Source organism: Ursus maritimus, unplaced genomic scaffold, assembly GCF_017311325.1.
Source record: "Ursus maritimus isolate PB19 unplaced genomic scaffold, ASM1731132v1 scaffold_1, whole genome shotgun sequence".
Classification (NCBI taxonomy): domain Eukaryota; kingdom Metazoa; phylum Chordata; class Mammalia; order Carnivora; family Ursidae; genus Ursus; species Ursus maritimus.
Window position 1 is genome coordinate 30,746,736 of NW_024423343.1, and position 23,754 is coordinate 30,770,489.

Below are 23,754 nucleotides of genomic sequence, written 5' to 3' on the forward strand. Positions count from 1 at the left end.
GGCATCAATAATTTCAGCTAACAGTATATACCCCCCCATTAAAAAATTTAAATAACTTGTGACATTGCACAAATTAGTACTACAAAAGGATTACAAAATTACAAATGCTTATCATAAAAAAATTCAGACAGTATAGAATTGTGCCAAAACAATCCTTACAGATAGAAATAAAAAGCAAATAATAAGAATGCAGCAAAACTCTCTTCAATTCCATCTCCCACCTTCCTCCTACAAGTAGATGGTAGCCACTATCAACAGTGTAATGTAATTTCTTGTAGGTCTTTTTTGATGCATATACAAGTACATATATATTTGTGCCCCTTGGTGTACAGTAACATACCAAAGGCTCAGGGCCGGTTGCTATTGCTGCTTATGATATATGTTTACAAGCATTAAAATGGCCAAAATAGTGGGAGGTAAATGTGCAGAAGCAAAGCACTTGGTTAATTTGGTTAATCAGCTCCAACATAAGTAGCCTGGCCCAGGCTACAGAGCTTGCTAGAAGCTCCCAGCAGGGAAGGAGTGAGCTAGCGATGGGGGAAATTAACTGATCATCAAGACCCACTGAGTATGGTTCATGCTGTTGTCTGTGTCTGAAGGGTCTGATTGGAGGCAGTGGGATGAGAGCGTGTATAGGCCCCTCAAGACAGCAGCCATCCTTGATTTTAGTTTTAGTTTAGGAAGATTCACCAAACATCATGCAAGAGACATTAAAAACATTAGAGTGATGTGGAGTAAGGGTCTCTGTCCACTTGGATCCTGTTCAGTGTCATACTTGCTGGCCTGGGCTCTGCATTGGTTCACTATGCCCAGTGGCTGGGTGACACTAGCAAAGGCAGGTCCTAGCAAAGTAATAGCAGTAAAAGGGAATCTAGAGGTTTTGATTTAAATTCTTAAAGATTTTTTAAATAAAATTTTATTTTTAGAATAGATTTCTAAATGTAGATTTACAGAAAGCTTTTGAAAATAAGAGTTCTCCTACATCCCATACCCAGTTTTCCCTATTATTAACATCTTATATTAGAATGGTACATTTGTTATGATTAATAAATCAATATTGACACATTATTATTAACTGAAGCCCATATTTTAGTCTCATTTCCTTAGTTTTTACCTAAAGTCCTTTTCTTGTTCCGGGATCTCATCAGGATATCACATTACAGTTAGTCATCATGTCTCCTTACGCTCCTCTCACCTATGACAGTTTCTCAGAAATTCTTTGTTTTTGCTGACCCTGACAGTTGTAAGGAATGATGGTCAGGTATTTTGTAGAATGTCCTTCAGATGGGATTGACTGATGTTTTTCTTCTTATTACCCTAGGGTTAGGGGTTAAGGGGAGGAAGACCACAGAGGTAAGTTACCATTCTTATCACACTTAACCACTGTCGATGTTAACCCTGATGACCTGGTTGGGGTGGTATTTGTCAGGTTTCTTCACCATAAAGTTACTCTTGCCTCCTTTCCATAACATGCTCTTTGTTAGGAAGTCCTTCTGCACAGAACACCCTTAAAGAGTGGAACTTGTAATTCATGTCCTTGTAAGCAGATACGTACATACATTATTTGGAGTTCTCTTGGGAGCATTGTCTCTTCTCCCATTAGTTATAATCCAATACTGTTTTATTTATTTCATTGCTCTAAAATTGTTACAGTTATGGCCATTAAGAGCTCTCTTAACTGGCTCCTATATGCCTCTGACATTGCACCATCATCGTGTTTTTTGAGCACTTCCTTACCCCTGGCATTGCATGATGCTCCAGGCCCATCTTGTATGTTTCCTTCCTCAGGCCTAGAATAAGCCATTTCTCCAAGGAGCCCTGGTTCTTTTTATTGGAGAATAGTGTTAAAAATGGACTCTGGGTGCTAAATATGCTTATTGTTACTGAGGAATCATAGTTTCTAGGCCCTGTCAGGTGACAGAACAAAGAACTCTATGTATGTATACTCATGCATGTATATACACATAGCTATAAATCTCTCTCTTAAGCTCAGTGTGAATTCCTATTGATGTCTCTAACCGTAATGGATTTCCACATGGATCATTCTAGCCTTCTTGTCCTTGTTCATCTGTAAAATCCCACTCCAACAGTGGGAAACCTAGCTCCCACCATCCGCCATCCATTGACTTAATTGTTCAGTTCCAGTACACATGGACATTGTTGCATACTTCCACGGGCAGCAACTTTATCAACTAGCATACAGTGCTTTTGTACTCTTCCATTTGCCTTACAGATTCCACTAATTTTCAGAGTTACTTAGGTCAACATCTTTTCCCCTCTCCCCCTTCAGTAAAATTGTTTCATCCATTTGTAAAACAGATTTTTTTGTCATTAAATTCTGGGATGTCCCAACCACCTAAACAATGTTTTTTAAAATTCTCATACATTAAGATTCACTCTTCCTGCTGTAAAGGTCTATCAGTTTTGATAAATGTGTCACATACCCACTATTACAGTATCATACAGAATGGTTTCACCAAGCAAAAATCCCCCTGTGATTCTCCTATTAACTCTCCCCCACCAACAACCCCAACCGTGCCATCCACTGATCTATTTATCTTCTCTGTAGTTCTAATTCTTTCCAGGATATCTATAAATGGAATCACAGTATATTGTTTTGTCAGACTGTCTTCTTTCATTTACAACATGCATTCAAGCTTCCTCCACATCTTCAGATGATTTGATAGCTCATGCCTTTTTATCACTTAAAAATAGTATTCTTTTGTATGGATGTACCACAGTTTGTTTATCAATGACCTACTGGAGAACATCTAAGTTACTTCTAGTTGGGACAATTATGAATAAAGCTGCTATAAACATTTTCATGCAGATTTTTGTGTGGCCATGTTTTTAAATCCATTGGGCAAATATCTAGCAGCATGAATGCTATATTGCATAGTAATAGTACATTTAACTTTGAAGAACCAGCCAAACTGTCTCCCAAAGTGGCTATACATTTTTTATTCCATTGGCAATGGATGAGAGTTTTTGTATTTGCTATGAGTTTTGTTTTTGCTATGTACCCTTGTCAGCAATTTGCGCATTTAGTTTTTTTTTTTTTTTTGGATTTTTGCTATTTTGCCATAGGAATGTACTGGTATTGCTTTGTTGTTTTAATTTAAATTTCTCTAATGACAAATGATGTTTGACATTTTTTAAAGATTTTATTTATTTATTGGAGAGAGAGAGAGAGCACAGGCACAATCAGCAGGGAGGGGCAGAGGGAGAAGGAGAATCAGACTCTCCTCTGAGCAGGGGCTGGATCCCAGGACTCTGGGATGATAACCTGAGCTAAAGGCAGATGCTTAACCAACTAAGCCACCCAGGTACCCCCACATCTTTTTATATGCTCATTGGCTATCTGTATACCATTTGTCATGAGGTGTCTGTTTAGATTTTTTGCCCATTTTTTAATTGGCTGTTTTCTTATTGTTGAATTTTAAGAGGTTTTGGTATATTTTGGATAGACATCCTTTATCAGATATATGCTTGCAGATATTTTTCTCCAAGTCTGTGGCTTTTTTTTTTCATTCTATCAACAGCATCTTTTATAGAGCAGAATTTTTTAATTTTAATAAAATCCGAAATTGTTAAAAGCCCAATTTTAATAAAGTACAAAGTAAAGTTTTTCTTTCATGAATTATGCCTTTGGTATTGTATTTAAAAACTTATCCCCAGGGGCGCCTGGGTGGCTCAGTCACTAAGCGTCTGCCTTCGGCTTAGGGCGTGATCCTGGCGTTCTGGGATCAAGCCCCATGTCAGGCTCCTATGCTGGGAGCCTGCTTCTTCCTCTCCCACTACCCCTGCTTGTGTTCCCTCTCTCTCTGGCTGTCTCTCTCTGTTAAATAAATAAATAATAAATAAAATCTTAAAAAAATAAAATAAAAAAATAAAAAATAATAAAAACTTATCCCCAAACCCAAGGTCATGTACATTTTCTCCTGTGTTTTCTTTTAGAAGTTGTAGTTTTGTATTTTACATTTAGCCTTATTAAAGTTTTAATTTTCTCATGAAATAATTTTTTAGGCAGCTGGGCTTGTGGGAAATGGCAATTTATTTGACACAAAGCATACTTTTCTTTCTGTACCTGTTCTTCCCCCTCAAAAAAATGGAGTAGAACAGAAAAGACATGATTAGCCCATATGAAGACTGATGAGTTCAGAAAGAAGCTATTTCTGTTATGGATTTACAAATGGTACTATAATAATTTCTCATTACTTCTTACATTTCTCATATACTAATTAAGCTTGATTTAAAACACAAGATAGGGGTGCTTGGGTGGCCCAGTCAGTTAAGCCTCTGCCTTCAGCCCAGGTCCTGATCCCAGGGTCCTGGGATTGAGCCCCACATGGGGCTCTCTGCTCGGTGGGGAGCCTGCTTCTCCCTCTGCCTGCTACTCTCTCTGCTTGTGCTCTCTCTCTCTGTCAAATAAATAAATAAAATCTTTTTAAAAAAATTCTGTAAAACACAAGATAAAGTTATATACAGATCCCAAACTTTTCACCTATGCCAGGGATGACAGAAGAATGGTGAGAAATATCACTCCAGCTCTAAGGTTGGAATTTGAAACAAAGACCTTATTTTTTTTTTTTTTTTGAAGAAGGAACGTAAAAGGCAGAGACGGATTTCATTTAATGAAATCATTATGGCCCTCAGCATCAACCTAACCTGCCCTCAGATTAGAACATTCCTCTCATAGTGACATCAGTTGTATGTAGAGCATTTATTTTGCCTTTTCCTCCTTAGCAAAAAACAAAAAACAAAAACAGAGAAACCGAAAAGAAAAAACCCCACAAAAACACAAAAAACCAACAATAAAACACATATAAATCTATGACTTTTCTTCTGAACACTGCTTTGGCACACCCCATAAATTTTGTTATGTATTATTATTGTTGTTGTTAATTTCTAAACTTTCTGCAGCTTTAATTTTCTCCTTAACTTAATAATGACCTTTTTATCTTTTTTATATATATAATGACTTTACTACTTTCTAATCAGAATGTGTACTATATACTTTTGAAATTTTTTATTGCTGCATAATCCTTTTATTTATTTATTTATTTGGTAGATGTTTTATTAGTATTGGAAATAAAGGTACATTCTATGCTTGTGTGCTATAAAGTTTGATTTACATTTTTTGTTAGCCATCAAAAAGAGAAAGAGTTATTATTAAAGCTTCCCATTAGTACTGCACTTCTGTCCATTTCTTCTAATTTATAGCAGATTTCACTTTTGTATTTTGATATAATGTTATGTGATGCATAAAATTTTGTGACAGTTTTATATTCATTGTGAAATATACTTTCAGACAGGACATCTTCATTTCATTTAATATTTCTGCTTTAGTTTCTATCGTATTTGTTACTGGTATTGTGATTTTTTATTGTATTTGCCAGATATATTTGCCTACTTTCTCATCATTTACTATATTTTTATTTAGCAATTTTGTATCAGATGGGGCTTTAGAAAATATCACATAGATGGATTCCTCTTTTCTTCTCATACAATCTAAAGATAATATTTTTAAATGAAGGAGATTTTCCCAATTGCATTTGTAGGCTCAATAAACATACTTAATTGTATATTGCCATTTTATTTTGTGATTTCTCCTATTGTGTTTTCTTTCCTCCCCTCTTCTTCTTCCTCTTCTTTCTCCTTCTTCCTCCTCCTTCTGCCCCTCCCCTATCCTCTTTCTTCTTTTTGTTTTGTTTACTGCCTCTTACTATATGACTATATTTTCTTTGCTTTCATCATCTCTAACATTTCAGAAGGGATCTATGCAGTTTTTTAAACCACTAATAGTTACTTTAGTTTCAAAATCTCTTTGAGGGCCCCTGGGTGGCGCAGTCGTTAAGCGTCTGCCTTTGGCTCAGGGCGTGATGCCAGTGTTCTGGGATCAAGCCCCATATCAGGCTCCTCTGCTAGGAGCCTGCTTCTTCCTCTCCCACTCCCCCTGCTTGTGTTCCCTCTCTCGCTGGCTCTCTCTGTCAAATAAATAAATAAAATCTTAAAAAAAAAAAAAACTCTTTGAGTCCAGGAATGGCAAATGTGTGATGTCATTCTCTTCCCTTCCAGTAAAGATAGCGCAAATGGATTAAAGTACTTTCCCACTGAGCCTGGATATGACCTCAACAAAGCCCTCAGGCAGTCATTACCAATTAACAAGAGTTGGAACTGTAAGCTGAAATCCTTTTGCCATCCTTGCTTTTTCCTATTTAATGAATTAAGCCAGTGGTTCCCAAATGTTGCTGCACATTGGAAGTAGCTGAGGAGCTTCCAGTTGGACTCCAAACCAATTAAATGCAAATGTGCCTGAGGGTGAAGTCAGGCATCACTGTTACATGAAGATGCCTAGCTGATTCCAATGCACAGCAAAATTTGACAACTACTGAGTTGTCCCACCCCTTTTTCTTCCCATTTCTGTTATTACCAGTATAATTAAAGCTCTCTCCTTCTTTCTCTTCCTCTCTTCCTCCTTCTCTCTATCCCTTCCCTTCTTCCTTCAAACCACCACATGTCTTCTAACTTGAAAACAAATTTTGAAATTGACACTCACTTTTATAACCACACTTATAAGAATCAATTCGAAAATCTCTCCATTCTAAATGGTTCAATGTTTGCAACCAGTTGTTTTATACAATTACTTTCACATTCTGAGAATTTTAAAGTTTGTTTTCTCTCTCAAGCAGTACAAATACATCTTCAAAATTTTTTTTCAAGTTATTTTTATGAATGATACATGTATTGCCTATTTGAGAGTGTTTTCACACACAAAATTTGGCTGGGGACAACATTCTTAGTTGCCACAGTTTCTCTTAAAAATTCTGTAAACAATCTATTGTCTTTTAAGTTACAGAACAAATGTTTGAGGACAGTCTATTTTTATTCCCTGGTAATTAACTTTTTTTTCTTTTTTTCTTTTCTTTTTTTTTCCCCAAAGGCCTTGCAAATTTTTCCCTTTATTCTTTCAATGCCAAAGTTGGTTAGAAGGTGCAATTCATTTGCTTCAATGCAGTTGGTGCTTTCAACTTGTATGTACAAATATCTTTTCAGCTCAGAAAAGCCTTTGTCTCCTATCTTTGGTTATTTTTGTCTCTTCTGCTTAAACTGATTTCCCCTTTAAGAACACTGATGCTCTGACTTTGCTTTCCATTATGTGCCTTTTGTAACTATTTTATATCTGTCATTTTAATCTTGTTGATTTTGTTTCTGGAAGCCAGGGGAACTTTTCAAGTTCATCTTCCATGCAACAGATTTAAAGTTTCATAATATGATTGAGATTTTCTACTACTAGTCATGTGAGTTCCATTTTTACAATTGCATTTATCCAAAGGATCTTTCACATTCTCTGTTTCTGTGTTCAATTTTTAGAGTATCCTGCTCTTGTTTTATGCATGCAACTTATTCTGTCTTTTGTGAGATTAGTTACATTTTAATTTTTAATGGTCTTTTCTTCCTGCACAGTGTCTTTTTCTTTCAGTTTCCTTCTTTTCTCTTGTCTTCTCCTTTGTCTTTTAAACTAGGTGCTTTGGGGGGGGGGATTAATGGAAAACTTTGATTATTTGCTCGTATTTAAGAGTGGGAGCTAATGGGCTGATGGGGAGCCCTCCAAGTGCCTTGGTGCTATTTGTCCTCTGTGAATCACTGAAAAGCTTTTACCGTTCCCATTGTCAGGTTAGGGGGAGATTTTGGTACCATGGGATGGTCATATCCCCTAGAGAAGACTCAACCATTTCTTTCCTGAAAAATAAAGGCCTGCATTCTGATAGCTAATGGAAGAAGGGACTAAACCCTAGCATTCAGTATGCAAACAGGCATTTAACTCTACTGCTTTTGGTACAGAACCTGAGGGGTCTCCATTTGTGTCCCCCAGCCTAGAGATTCTCCATTTTACTCCATTGTATAAACCACAGGCTCCTGCTGGGGAGAAGAAACAGCACTCAGTGACAGCATGTGGGAGGATGGCAGTAGATCTAGCTGTTTCTTTCCCAGACCTCCTAATTTTTCTGTTTTCCCCCACCCCCACCTTCATCCTGAGGCAGTCTGTGGTTGGTAGGGCTGATTCTCAGTTTTTCCTACCCACAGTTTAGAATTTGGCTTTCTCAAATCTGTTAAGTCAGTTTCCACATGTCTCTCTGTTTGCCAGTGTCAAAATTTTACTGTTATTTTCTTTTCTATTTTCTCTACACATGGAGATGTATGTATGTATATGTATATGTTGTATAATAGTTTTATAAGGGCTTTGGAAGGGAGCAAAATGGGATGTTAGTTCAAAGTTCAAACTGTACCTGGAAGTCTCATTACCTTTTTAGATCTTTTGGGATCCCTGTCAATTCTGTTGATCTGAATTGTATTTTATTTTATTTATTTAATTTTTTAAAAAGATTTTTATTTTATTTATTTGACAGAGACAGCCAGCGAGAGAGGGAACACAAGCAGGGGGAGTGGGAGAGGAAGAAGCAGACTCCTAGCAGAGGAGCCCGATGTGGGGCTCGATCCCAGAACACTGGGATCACGCCCTAAGCCGAGGGCAGACACTTAGCAACTGCGCCACCCAGGCACCCCCTGATCTGAATTTTAATCTCACCATTAATTTCAGCTTTCTGTCTCCTTAAGCTCCTGAATTATAGTGGCCTGTCTTCTTGCATTTTTTTCAAGGATTCCCAGTGGATTCCTGATGTTATCTTCTGACTTTTAAAGTAGATCATTTTCAGAGATAACTTCCTACTTTGAGTCAAATGTTTCCAATTCTTTACACTGTAGTATTTTCTTCATGAGTCTCATTTATGTTTATAGTATTTTCACTCCTAGAACAAGGGTAAATATATACAGACTTGGTGTTTATCAATAGACAGGGAGCTTCCTAGCATCCTACTCTTTGGATCCCATTGGTCACAACTGGGTCGCATGTCCAAGGGAGTCTGAGAGAGCCAACCAATATCTAGCATTTTCAGCCCCAGTGTGGGTACATGTGATAGTAGAAGGGGGTGTTTGAAGCAAGGAAGAAGGTGACAGGGAATGACAAGTCATAAGCAACAAACTGTCCTTGCTCCAGCTAGTGATAATCATGATTGTATTTTCTGTAAGTAAGCTGTGGATACTGACTAACATAATGAAAGTCTTCTTTATGTGAGAAAGATGTGTGTAGTTTCCATACCTGCTATAGCCCTTCTTTTCCAAAGCAAGGTCAATATAGACATTGTCGATCATACAATAACAATACAATACAATAAATCAATTTTGTTTCTGCTTTTGTGCTGGCTTCCAGAAAGCTCCAAGACGAATTTATGTCCTACCACTGGTAAGCAATATTTCTCATGGTATATAGTCTCTGAACTTACTTCATTTCCAGCTTCATTGGAACTTGCTCCACCCTTAATTTTTCCCCAACCCCATTCTCACATAATCCTATTTTATTTCATTTTAACCAATTGCATGTATTTTCACAAGTACTCTTCCATCTTAGATCCTTTTGGAATTAGGCCAAATCTAAATAACAATTAATTACCTACTGATGTTTTTATAGCCTGATATTAAATTATACTTGAGAATTGGGACTATGTCGTACTGATCTTTATATCTCCTATGTTTCTTCATATATAGCAGCACCCAATCATTGTTTGTGGAATTGAATTGATGCATCCCTAGGGCCATCTGAGTCCGCCAGTTCTCTAAATGTGGCCTGCCTTTTATTTTCTAAGAGATCTTAGGATTACAGGTATCAACCAGTTGATGTGTTCATGGACAGATAACTAGAAACAAGGCATCCCCACTCATGTTGTTCAAAGTGTGAATTCCCGGACTAGCTTGAGATTGTTATATCAGACAAATGCTTACAGGTATTGATCTGATTTGACTAAATAGCAGCTCAGCCAAGCCAGCACGCAGATGCCAGAGTCACACTGGGCCACAACAGCTGGAGACAGGCATAGGAAACTAGAAATTACTCAGTTGCAGCCCCTCCAAACCATATTTGACGTGCTATTTATCTTCTCCCACTGAAACTCTCTCCTTCCAAATAAATGGGGGTGGGTGATAGCTTGGGGGTTGTTTACCTTCTACTGAACAAACAAGTCTGAATTAGGAATTAGAAGCAGTGAGTCTAAAATGATGAACGCGCTTACCCTGGCATTACTTAGAAAATGGGAAAAATAAATTAGATTACTACTTGGAAGAACTCATTGGTTTGGAGAGCAGCAGGGACTTAATTGCAGGTCTAAAGCGGCACAGCCTCAGTTCTCTTCAACGAAGCGAAGACCTTGCTCCTTGCTTGGAGCAACAGGTGGAAAGGGGATCCCTCGGAGGGCTCTGTGATTTGTGGCAAGCCAGCAGAGACGCAAAGAGCAGGATAGAACCCAAGATCTTCCCGCTAAACGACACGGTGATGCTCCATTTTCATGCGCCCGTGGTTATTACCTGGGGTCTTGTGCAGCACACTTTACTGGCTTGGAGAGCCTCGGGGCACATTGTTTTGTCCCACGGGATACGTGAGGAGTGGCAGGGTGAGAGAGCTTGAGAAGTGAGTGAAAGGATTTTTATTTCCTCGGCAGAATAAACAGGATGCTTTCCTCCATCAACAGCTGTCCTTGATGTGGTATATTCTTTTGGAATAACACACAATAACATAATGCAGTTTGCTGGAAATTCTAATTAAATGAGGTACTTGTCTCCTGCCTCAGCCAAATGAAATTATGGGACAGGACTTACAAGCAGCAAGGACTCATTTCAACAGTGCAACTAGCCTGAAAAATAGGAGTCCCTAACCAATAAAGTCAGCTTTCAGAATCACGGGACGTGAGGAGATGAGTGGTCCCAGCTAAAAGTGTGTGTGTGTGTGTGAGTGTGCCTGTGCATGATTGTGCACACAGAATAGAAAGCTAAGGGCTCTAAAATTCACATAGCAGTAATAGAACACGTGTTAATATTGACATGCAATATAATACACTAGAAACTTCCCATAATGCCAGCCTCCAGTTATATGGCACAGACTGACCTTTTAGGTAAAACCACCTTATAATGAGGCCCATTTGTTACTTCAGAAATGAGTGCTCTGGCTCAGTCCCAAGGTCCACTGGTTGCATGTTTCCTCATCAATAAAATCCCAACATATTAATAAGGAATGGCATTCCATGTCTCCAGAGATTTTTCTGCGGACCTAGGTATATTTTTAAACCAGACTGTGTAAGAAGCTAAAAGGGAGAGTGAAGGAATCCATCATTACTCACACCAGAATGAATTCTTTATGGACGCAGTACAAATATCTTGGAGTTTAGTTTATCCAAAAATAATATGACCTGATATTACATCGACGAGTACTTTCTAAATGCCAAATACTGCATATTACCCATTGCTTCTCTAAAGAATCCTCTGACATCCAGTTATCGTTCCCACTTAAAAACGATGAAGCACATTCAGAAAGGGTAAGTAACCTGCTTAAGGTTGCCCAGGTAATATGTGGTGGACCCAGGATTTGAATTCAGGCAGTCTGTTCCAGAACCTGGGTTCTTAGATACAAATATCAATAACCAACATTTCTATAATACTTACTTCGTAGGGGGCACTAGTGCTTTACAGTTTTGAGACAGATTTAATCTTCACACTGACTTTATGATTATTGAAACTAACCCCATTTTATTGGTGAGATAAGGAAGTGTACAGATGCAACATCAAGGTCACCCACCTGGCAAATGGCAAGGTAGAGGGGGCCAGAGGCTGTTTTCACTGTGGTGCCTTCTCCTCTTTCCACTGTGCCATTCTGAGCGTCGAGCAAGGCTTCAAAGCCCTTCTGGCAAAGGTCTGCCGTGGCTGCACCATCTTGTTGGTTTTGAATTAGATATCTCTTTCTAAAACCATAAAAAAATTTTTTTAAATAAAGGGGCTTCTCATAAGCATCCATTTATATCTGCCTCTGCTTCTCTTTTGTGGATGGCAGCAGGCAGGGAAGAGGAATAAATAGGTGAGGGAAGGCTAAGAGCAATGGGGATATTACTGGATATGGAGATTTGGAAACCATTCCTCATTTATAAGCTCCAAGTGATTTCTGGGCAATAAATGAGGGACCCTGCCTTGGCTATGACTTAGGCTGATATGGCAGATATTTCCATCTAAATCTGAGTGATCAGGTGCATGGACAGGTTTACTACAACAGCTAAAAGCTAGGACTCAAATGAGATCAATTAATTTATAAATAACTGTTCTCTTAGCAGGCCCCACCCCCCAAATATGAAGGGCAACAGGTAGCGGCAATCACACCATCATACAAAGCCGAGAAGCTGAGGAAGAGACAACCGTATAGATGAACTTGGCCACAGAGGCAGTGGGAGGTGATACAGGGAAAGACAACTTGTTTAGTGAAGCAGGAGTGATAAATTAGGTTACATCTACATCAGTGTGTGTTCAGGGAATGCCAGTTAATCTTAATATTAACTTGGGAACATGTAATTAACATAGCATAACTCCTTGCATAAACCTCTACGTCATATAAAATATCCAGAAGTAAACAAGTGGTGCTGTCTGTGCTGAATTTACTTCTTGAGACTGAAGGGCACATGTAGATCAAAGATTGAAGAAGCAAATATACAATGAGCAGCTTTTTGGGGTTTAAATAAGAAGGAGATAGAAACACTGATGAAATTCAAAACCAACAAAATGTGGCTTCTACGTATAGATTCATCTGAATTTTTTTTAAAGATTTTATTTATTTGAGAGAGAGAGAGAGACAGAGAGAGCAGGAGGAAAAGGGAGAGAAAATCTGAAGAAAGAGACTCCACAGTGAGCCCAGAGTCCCACATAGGGCTTCATCCCACCACGGTGAGATCATGGTCCAGGTGCCCCAGAATTTTATTTATTCATTTATTTATTTTTAATCTCAGGGCATCTCTTCTGTTTCTGGAAACTGCTGGTTACTGTATTTTTCCTCTCAAGTTGTGCAATTCAGCTCATGTCTAAACTCATTAATAACCATGGCTCCCCAGACACCTACTATGTGCTAAGTGCTTTTTACATGTTATCACACTTACCTTCCTAACAACCCTCAAGGATCCATAATCTTAGCCTCATTTCCTCCGCAAGGAGACTGAAGCTTATTGAGTTTAAGTAACTTGCCCAGGGAACTACATGCCAGAAGTGACTGAGATGAAAACTCAGCTCTGTTTGTTTGTTTGTTTACTTCCAAAGTGCTGAGCCTACTGTCTCTAGGTGAATATATTTGGCGAGCACCCTGACTATGAAACTACAAAAATCCCAATATAGTTGGAAAGCCTGTGAGGAAGGCAAGTGGCCACAGTCATTAAAATTGTAAAAGTACTTGTACTCTACAAACACATTCTAAAAATATACTTGCACACAGTTTTCAGAATGTTCAGGGTTTGAAACTGGAAAAATAAAGTAAAATTATAAATAATAGTCAGTAGGATAATAGGTAAATACCTGATGATCCATCTTCAATATGGAGCATTAGGGCAGCTGTTAAAGGGAATGGGTCAGTGCTATACGTACTGATGTAGAAAACAGTCTTCAGATCATATTAAACATCAATCAAGTTACAGAACAGTAAGTTGATTGTTCAATGATCGTACTGTTTAAAAAATATTTTATTTATTTATTTGAGAGAGAGAGAGAGAGGAGAGAGAGTGTGAGTGGGGAGAGGCAGAGAGAAAGGAAAAGAATCTCAAGTAGACTACCCACTGAGAATGAAGCGAATGTGGAACTGGATGTGATGAGATCATGACCTAAGCCAGAACCAAGAGCTGGACGCTTACCTGAATGAGCCACCCACGTGCCCCAGAATGATCCTATTTTTTTTAAAGCTATGTACATACATGCATGGGTATTATAAAATCATAGGGAAAGATCTGGAAGGAAGCATCTGCTTTCCTGGAAAGGAAGCAAGAGTTTAGAAAGAACAGCGGGGACATAAAGGGAAGCTTTCAAATGTTTCTTCATAAATGTACATAAATGTATCTTTTATAGAAGCAAGGACTCATTATTTACTTACATAATTAAAAAAAGAAGTGGATATTTTAGGAACTATAGTCATCAGGCAGAAGTGTGTTTCTGTTTTCCTGAACTTTTAAGATATGTTAGTGTACAAGACATTGTCTCTTTTAGGATTTCGTTCGTTACATCCTTTCCACCCCTTCTTCCCAGTCTTCAGCTGATTTCTGCAATTTAAGCATTTCCAGCAATGGATAATGAATAATTGTTTCAGATAAGTGTCTTGGTGTTGTTCTGTGATATGTTACAATGTAGGATCAGCAAACACTAACATAAATCAGCAAGTTTAGGTGCCCTGCTCAATAATTCCACAAACGGAATGCACCATTCTGGAACATCATATTGAGGACTCTGGTGGTCTCCAGCCTAGGCAAGAGCAAGTGGCGACACACTGACCTGTTTTGAGATGTCAGTGGACAAGTACTGGAAATTCACTAGAGGCCCTGATGGTATCCATCTGATCTCCTCTGAAGAGCCTCAAACAGAGAAGAGGTGGAGGGCCAGACAGCTTTCCTGTCCTGGGCATTCACAGAATCCATATCCATGGGCATCCAGTACATTGGGAAAGATTCCCCTGATGATTTTGCCTTCAAGCCAGGGCAAATGTACCATGAGGGCAGGTCCCAGCACCTCATGGTACACATCATGGAGGGCCAGTGTCAGAAGTCCACTCTACCTTAGATTGGAAGGCCATGGGACTCAAAGAAGCTTGTACTATTATATTCACCGAAAAGAGGGAAATGTGACATTTTCTATCTACCTAAACATCTGATCCCAGATCTGTCTATAATGTTGCCCAAGTGACAATCCAAATTGACTAAAAGATAGTTGAAATTATCAGGCAGCCTGGGCCATGGTCTCATTATTTTGATAGCACAAACATGGCCTTTAATAGCACGCTGTCATTGTCATGTTTGTCTCAGGAACATCAGACGATGATGGCTATTCGTTTGCATTTTTAAAAATATGTCTGGTTATCTGACAAGGTTTCTATTCAAATTAAAATAATAACAAGAATTCAGGCTAGTGGCTTGTCCTGCAATTGTCCAGGGCAATATTATAACCTATGATGACAACCCCCTCTCCCCCATGAGCTTCTAAAGCTATGGTAAAAAGAAGATCTACAGTAATAGTTCCTTTTGCTTTTAAAATGTGAAATCTTTGAGCAAACAAATAGAGTGTGGCATTTCAGATACACTTCCACAATACATAAAGAGGCTGCTAAGGCTCTTACCTCAGGGATAAAGACTTGCGTATGAAAATATGTCACTCTTAGCCATTCTAACACATCATGCTTATTACCCCTAACTTTGGCTTTTGTTTGGTTTGCTAATAATATTTCCTCCTAATCTGCAATTATCAATTTGTCCATCCTGTTTTACTTTATCCTATTATCCGTGTAAGTATCATCTATTTAAGGTTATTATCTCCTGTAGAGCCACCATTGGCAATGGTTTTCCACTGCAGGCCAGAGGGAGAGCTCTTGAGTAGGAACAGGGGAGGGGGGGGAAGGATGGAGAAAATAGAGCGGGCAGTGGTTACAGTGGCTTTAAGAGGCGACTGCACAGGCAGGACCTCCCTTTGCTCTTGCCAATCTAGCGGAGGTGGCCCAAGGTGGGGTAGGAAGGGAAGACTTGGGATGACTGTGGCAGGTGGGAAACCATGGGGGGACCAGGCAGCATCATAAACCCCGTGCAAAAAAGGACACCCTCGATACTGCCCTGAATGTAGTCGCCACCATCTGCCAATGAGCCCAGGGCCCTGTCTCTCTTATCTGTTTTGTGCAGTGCTCAATGGCGTGCCATGCACCGGAGGTTTGTTAAGATATATAGGATGATGGTAAATACAGATTAAAATAAAGTGCTGAGAAGCCAAGCCTATTAACTCACCTTGAGGTCCTTGCCCTGATGGAGAAGCCAGGCAGAACAAATGGGCCCGTAATGCTCCGAGCCAAAAGCCCCCAGTGGGAAGACTGTGTGAGCAGCATGTGTGGAGGAATTAACGACACACTCCCTTTAATGTTCATCGGGACTGAACACTGCTAATTTACAGCACTTCGGCATTTTTGGCGCCCCTTAGCGTCTTTCCAATTATGCTAGTGGGGAGGTGACTGGCCCATCCACAGTCCCCATGGTGAGACTGTGGAAGCAGAACTCAGCAACAGAGTCCTGGGGTTCCCGGATGCCTGTCCTAATGAAGCTGCATCGTTCACTCTACTCTTAGTCCGCAACCCTGTCCCGGCTCAGGGCTCCCTCTGCCCAGTTTCCCGCGCCCATCCTGGAACCGAGAAGCAGGGCCGGCCCACAGCCGACTCCGGGAGCAGAGTGTGGCTCGCCTTATATCTGTAGTTAAAAAGCAATAAATCTTAGGTCAGGTAATGAATTCCATTTTGAGTAATCTCATTATGGACATCTATTCAAAGGGTCTATACAGCACAAGCAGAATGACTGGAAAACCCAGTATAATGTGCTGGCTTTTTTCCCTGTGCCAAATTAACAGTGAAGGCCTTTAAAAGGATGCTTCATTTAGGCTCTCTTATTATCAGAAATATTATACAAGCTGGAAGTGGGGCCTGAGTGGAATTGTACTGCTGAGATAACTCCCACTGTTGGATCAATGGCTGGCAGGACTCCAGCATGAAAGGAGTTCTGAGCAAGGCAGCCTTCTATCCACGGCCCCAGGGCACAGCTCTCTGCTGAAGCCTAGGAGAAGAAGGGATGAACAGGGCAAGAAAGTCGGGAGTGGTATTAGTGGCAAGCACAGTTTCTGGACTATCTTGCAGGATCAAATAAGGTGTATTGTGCAGGATCTGTTTCACTTACTTGATCTTAAATACAATTATCGAATTGTTCTTCTGAAAGCCCTGAGTTACATCATTACTCTATAGCCTTCAGCTGCTCCCCGTTACTATTTAAAATAGTTCAGCTTTCTCATCCTGAAAATTTTTTTTAAAGATTTTATTTATTTATTTATTTGAAAGAGAGAGAGTGAGTGACAAAGAGCTAGCATGAGCAGGGGGGAGAAGTCGAGCTTCCCCTGCTGAGCGGGGAGCCCGACATGGGGCTGGATCCCAGGGTCCTGAGACCATGACCCAAGCCAAAGGCAGTCGGCAGTGGCCAACTGAGCCACCCAGGTGCCCCTCTCATCCTGAAATTTAAAGTGATCCCCAAACTTTACATACCCATCACCGGGAGAGCTTGTTAAATAGCAGTTCTGATTCACTGATTAGCCTTGGGGTGAGGGCTAAGATTTGACATCTTCCAGGTGCTGTCCGTGCAGCTTGTCTATGTACTACACTGGAGTAGCAAGGCTCCAGAGTATTGGTTCCCAAACTTTGACTTACATTAGAACCACCGGAAGGGTTTGTTACACTAGAGATTCTGAGCTCCGCCCCCAGAGCTTCTGATGCAGTAGGTCTGGGGTGGGGTTTGAGAATTTGCATTTCTCACAAGTTTCCAGGTGATGCTGATGTTGCTGGTCTGGGGCCACACTTTGAGAAGCACTGCTATAGAGTAATGGTTCTCAAACCTGACTGCACATACATATCATCTAATTTAAAATACGAAGATTTTAAAGCATCCTGATTGCCAGCTCTACCCCTAGGCTAATGAAATTAGAATCTCTGAAAATAGGATCCCAGCATGAAAATCTTTTTCAGCTCCTTAAGTGATTCTTAATATGAATTGAGACTCACTGCCTTAAAACATGGTTTCCAGCATAACTTTCCCTGCAGCGTCCAGAAGGAAAACAGGACGATGTGCTCATCCCCGAATTAGCTTTTTGCACTATTATATTTCAGAACTTAGGCTTACATCGGTTTTTCTCCCTGAAATAACCTCCTATATCCACTGTCAAAACTCCATCTGTCTTTCAAGGTTTATCTTGAACACCATGAAGGCATGAAGCCTTCCTCTAGGCCCATGGCCAGCTGAAAGCTTCTTAATATATACTGCCTCCTAATTCCAGTCACCAGATGAGATTCTCACCCACCTCGCCTCATCCCTCCTTTCCATTGGCACAGCCCTCCTGGGAGCCTCTTTTGTGGAGCCTGGACCTGCCCTAGTGTTATTTGTGTGGCCACTGGCCNNNTACAAGCCTGCAGGTGCCCTGTGGGTAGGAGAAGCTTTGCCCTGTTCATTCTCCTCATCCCTCCCAAAGCTTTCAGTGCACTGTCCTACTCTAAAGTCTCTCACTTAGTATCTGTTGGGTTGTTCTGCTTTTGTACCTCTGTGGCCCTTGATGTACACATTCTCTCAAAATATTCTTATGTATTTGTCTTATTGTTGCCTGTAGATATAACCTTCCTGAGAGCAGGGATGATGTCATGCATTTCTTTATCCACTCCCCCACCCCCAAGCACACACTCTCCTCTAAGTTCCTGCTACTCAAAATGTGGTCCACGGACCAGCAGCATTGGAAGCAGTGTTGGAATTGCAAACTCTCAGGTCTCACTCAGAACTGCTGAGTTAGAATCTGCATTTTTTTTTAAAGATTTTATTTATTCATGAGAGAGAGAAAGAGCATGAGAGAGAGAGAGAGCACAAGTGGGGGGGGGGTAGAGGGAGAGGGAGAAGCAGAGTCCCCACTGAGCAGGGAGCTCCAGGAGAAGGGTTCATCCCAGAGTCCCGGGATCATGACCTGAGCTGAAGGCAGACGCTTAACCGACTGACACCCAGGTGCCCCTAGAATCTGCATTTTAACAAGATCCTCAGGTAATATGTCTACATAGTAAAGTCTGAGAGGCACTTCTTTGGATGGTAAAATAGTAAAATAATGAAGAGAATGGGTTCTGGACTTCACTTTTAGGCTGGGGATATTGAGTGAGTTCCAGAAATTCCCCACAGCCTAGTTTCCCCATCTGTAAGGTGAGAATAGTCTTCATCTCATAGAGATGTGGGAGCATTAAATAATGCATTGTAAATAATTAAATAATGCCTCCTAAGTCAACACTCAGTGTGTTACAAGCCCTTAATAATACAGCTTGAACTATTATTACTCAATTAAAACTGGTTAACTTTAATTGAATTTAAACTGCCACCCAGGCTAGGTAAGAAAATGAAACACAATTCGGCACGGATTTCAGAAACAGGAAATGTGAAAGGTAATAAATAAAAATATTAAAAACCCTTTAGCAGATGTTAAGGAGCCTGTCAAATCGTTCCTGCGTTAAACCTTAGGCAATTCGGTGGTTGGAGCCTTTAAAATTGCCATCCCCCAAATTTCTGCTGCGTCACCAGGTTTTTCTCTACTGTGCAATTCTTTCAGGCCTATTCTGCTCTACCTAAAAAACAACTTCATAAGTGAATTTTGTTTCTCAGACTCCTAAATCTGCTGCTGTCGAGATGACCTCAGCGGCCATAAAATGTGCGCCTTGCTTGGCTGAAATATGTGCGCACACTGCCCCCTAGGGGATCTATTCTGTCATGACCCTCAAAACCAAGAAAAAACCCACAAAATCTGTTAGGGTGTGTGCGTAGTTAGCTCGGAGGAAAAGGGCTGAATCCTTGACTGTGACAGTCTGCTCAGCTTTGAAATTACTACCGGGCTACTCTGAATGTTAACTAATCAATAGTCCTCGGCACCGGTGTGGGGCCTCAAGGGACGTGCGAAGCAGAACTTGATGTGTATGACCTGGGTTTGGGTCTCTCAGATGTCTGGAATAAAAGTATTGACTACAGTGACAGTCTAGAATGACAACCAACATCTGAAGTGAGACCTTCACTCTACTGTATTAGTGATATGAAAATGATACATCTATATCCCATACAAGATACCCACATTTTAAGCTGTTAGGAGAACAACAGGACAAAGTTAGCAAATAACTATTGAGAGGTTACCATGTGCCAGCCAGTAGCTCTCTGCTCTCGTAGAGCTGAAATTCTAATTAAGATCAGTGAGCATCCGCTCTGTCTCCCTGTCTCCTTTGGCTCTGGTGAGCTTCCCTTGGTTCTGGGGAGGCACTGGCTTGCCTTGGAATGAAAGACAAGGGCCGTGTTCCTCAGTATCCTCCCTCCCCGCCTCCAGAGGCAGCTCACAGACAATCCTGTCTCCTATGACCTAATAGCGATTTCTTCTTTCCTTTTTCTTTCCTCCTTCCCTCCCTTCCCTCCTTTCCTTCCTTCCCCTCCTTCCTTTCCTTTTTCCTCTTTCCCCTTTCCCCTTTCCTCCCTTCCTTCTTGTTCCTTGCAGGATCTTGTTGTTTATTTTGAGAGAGAGATACATAATTATGTATGGGGGCAGGTCCTACAACACATCGTGGTAAGCGATCCTTGTCTGGGCCCTGTAGTGCGGGACAGAGAAGGTCTGTGAGGCTCTTTAGAGCAAGGAAGCTTTTACTCTGAGGCACTCAGGAGAACCAAACTGGCTTCTTGTTACAGGAAGCTCCCAAAGGCCAACAATGGCTTCAGTTCAAGGTTCCATTTAAACCCACAAACTTAGTGAGTACTCTTTCCTCTTGAACAGTTATCACTGTTCTCATTCTGTGCTCACCTCCTGGTCTCCAAAACTGCTTCCGGAAAGGTCATAATTCCATCCCCATTGCCATTCTGAAGACGCACTGGCTAGGGCCCTTTGCTGTCGCTATGTCACAGGGATGGCTGGAGTCCCTTTGCCTGCAAAGTGGCATGGACCACTGAACCCTTCCCCAGGGCCGTCCCCAAGACAGTGCGCAAGCTGACAGTGGGGTCCGAGGGGACTTCCTGCAGCCCAGCCTGGCCTCAGGCGTCTCACACCACGCTGGATGCTTGTGCCTGTCTCCTTCCTTTTCCCTCCTCTAGGGCTTTCTGGCGCTGGGACTGAGAACTCGCAGTGAAAGAATGTCTCCCACCGCAAAGTTCACAGGTGTCAGTTACTGACTTTTTACCCCTTTCCCACCAGCCAAGCACCCTGGATCCGTTCACCGCACGCTGTGTCCTGCTGGGCGTGGGCTCTGCCCGCCCTGTTCTGCGCGCAGCCTGCGGCCCTCCAAGAGGGCCACGCGTAAGCACTCCATACACGGAAGAGAACCTGCAGGCCCATCGCCCGAGCCGGACGGGGCGTGGAGCACTGTTTGTTTCTTACTTTCAGCCATCTTCAGAACGAGCCCCATTTAGCAGCTGAGAAACATGACGCTTACAGAGCCTTAGTAATTCGCTCCATGTCACACAGTACTTAGTGAAAACAGAATTTAAACCCAGGAGTCTAACTCGAAAGCCTTTATCGGCCACTCTGTGCTACTCCCCCTTATTTGATAATAAGGTGCCTCCTCGTGTGGGAAGTAAAACCAATAACTCGGTTCAGTTATGAGGACACCTTCCCGAAACGGAGTTCAGGACTGCATCAGTAATTATTGCTCCTTTCCTCCCATCCTTCCCTCTCGGACTGGGGTTCAGACATGTCTTCCCAGCTCGGCCTCTAGATCGGTACAGCTCACCAGGAGCCTGCCCCAACCCCCCGCCCCCGGAAGGCAAATGATGACATTGGCAGCGGCTCCTTAGCGGGAGGCGGACGGTGCCCGCGCCGCCCCCACACACGTTAAGTGCCTGTCAGTGGTTTCCTAACAAATGGCTTCGCGGAGACTCTGTCTCCTCCAGGTCAGCCACTGCGTGTCCACTCGAGGCTGCTAAAGGCCACGCTCCTGCACTCTCTTTCCTGCTCTGGAAAATGACACTGAAACCATAATGAGCCTGGAGGAAGTCAACCAGACAGGAAATAAACCCGCTCGGGCGCTGGTGCTTGTGGAGTTGTTCTGGAAGACCACTCACCCCTCGGGAAGGCGCTTGCTCCGTGCAATTGGCCTGCAACTCTTTGCTCTCTCGTAGCCGGGAAAGGCAGGTGCGGGCTGATTTCAAAAACTGAACTTGCAGCTCAGAGGACAGGTAGGGCGTGGCGCCGAGAGGCCACTTTGACAAGGGCCGCCGGTGATGTAAGATGAGCTTTGGCCAGGATTTCCGGAGGCAAGAGCCCGTTGACGGGCTTTATTTTTAGGTGGTGTGGGTATTTTTAGTGAAAGTCCCACAGCATCTCCAGTTTGGGGGGTCAGAGGGTGGGGGGCAAAGGGATGGTTTCCTGAGGTGAGTCATTTCCTCGCTGCTGGTGAAGAGATCTAGTCGCGCTGCTCGGTCGCAGGAAGCGCCCGCTGAGGGTAAACAGCGCTGACGGAATGGGAACGGGGCGGCCGGTGTGTCGGCGCTCACACACTCCTTCCTGGCCCCTGCGCCAGGTGAGCGGAGGCTGCTTCCTGTTTTCGGCGCTGGGAGGAACTCTGAACTGGGGAGACCTGCTCTGGAGAAGCCACCGCAAGGCCTGCTGGGTAGGCGGCCAGGAGCGGACGCCGGCAAGCGGTTCGGGGGCAGGAACCGCGGGATGTGCCCCGGCAGGCCCTGGAACTGCTGAGTCATTGTGCGCCCCGGGAGGTGCCTATGGAAGCCAAGTGGCTTCGAGTCCAGCATCAGAAAGCCATCCTGGTCTCAAAGCTGCTGATCAGCCGGAGATGCCCTCCGTGTCTGGATCCCACGCGTTCCTTAATTCCCTCAGCAGGTCCTACCGACTTCACCTCCGAGATTCCTGAACCTCCCTCTGTGATGTCAGTGACACCCCCAGCGCCCGTGGGGGTTAGGGAAGTCACCCGGTCCTCCCGGCAAGGATCTCTTCCATGCGGTTATTCCTCCGTGTGGCTGGTAGATGCGGCCTGGGGAAACACACGGCGGCTTCGTCACCATTCCTCCCCGCCGCGTCCACAGTAGACACTGCTAATCGGTCGTGGCACGCTGACTGCTAAGCCCGGACATGGGTGACCACACCGTCGTTCTTAACACCGCCCTTCAAGCTCTCATGACCAATCAATTGGAACTGGCATTTGACATAAAGTCAATTTGCCATCTTGGTGCTTGTGTTATCTTCCTAAAAACTAAGTCCGATTGTGTTTCTTCCCTGACCTGAGACTTTTTCTGTCTCCCTGGTGCCTTCAGAATAAATTCAGACTCCCCAGCAGGGTGCACGGGGCCTTCTACAGTCTCACCTCCCACTAGCTGAGTGGCTTCCTCTTCTCGCCTCCCCTCCCTTGCCTTCCCGCCCCTACAGAGACCCCAGGAAACTTTATTCTTTCCCAAATATGTTCTGCTTTTGCGTGACTCTTGGCCTTCCACAGGGTGTTCTTGCTTTCTAGGTTTTCCTTTGTCCTTTCTCCATTCCTCAAACTCTAACTTGTGTCTTCACACCCTCAGGATTCCTCCTCTGTGATGTCCCCATGATTCCACTCAACAAAGCCAGTGGCCCCTCTTCTGTGTTCTCACAGGCTTCTGTTTTTACTTCTATTAAAGCATTTGTTATTGTAATATCCCATGTGGTATATATGTTATAACATGTTGTGGTATTTATAATAATTATATTTGTTGTAATTGTGGTCAGACAGTTGCTTATTTATTCAACACATTTATTGGCTATCTGCTATGTGCTGTGTTAGTAATAGGTAAATTAAAACAGAATAGATGTTTAATGAACCTTTATTCAATGAATGAATAAATGATATTTTGTTGCCAATCTAAGCTGCCTTTAGCCCTTGTATCTTTGTTTGTTTGAGAGCAGGAGAGCATAAACAGGGGAAGCTGCACAGGGAGAGGGAGAAGTAGGCTCTCCACTGAGCAGGGAGCCTCATGTGGGGCTCAATCCCGGGACCCTGAGCTGAAGGCAGACACTTAACTGACTGAGCCACCCAGGTGCCGTATCCCTTATATCTTTAGAGTACCTTCCTCTAAATTCCAGGAGTCCATGAGCAGG

General features: G+C 42.3%; 1 long non-coding RNA gene across 3 annotated transcripts in view; it reads right to left on the reverse strand.

Moving 5' to 3' along the window:
* The window catches only part of LOC103659779, a 30,601-nt gene extending 7,085 nt beyond the window's left edge, over positions 1–23,516 (reverse strand). The window contains exons 1-3 of one of the 3 annotated variants that reach the window (XR_567618.2): positions 21,741–23,516; positions 11,684–11,846; positions 1,115–1,317 (exon numbers count right to left, since the gene is read on the reverse strand). This is a non-coding gene — a long non-coding RNA (uncharacterized LOC103659779). Of the gene's footprint in view, positions 1–1,114; positions 1,318–10,419; positions 10,605–11,683; positions 11,847–21,740 lie in introns of all 3 variants that reach the window. The other 2 variants (XR_005837679.1, XR_005837678.1) reach the window with 2 other exon arrangements.
* Between the last annotated feature and the right edge of the window lie 238 nt (positions 23,517–23,754).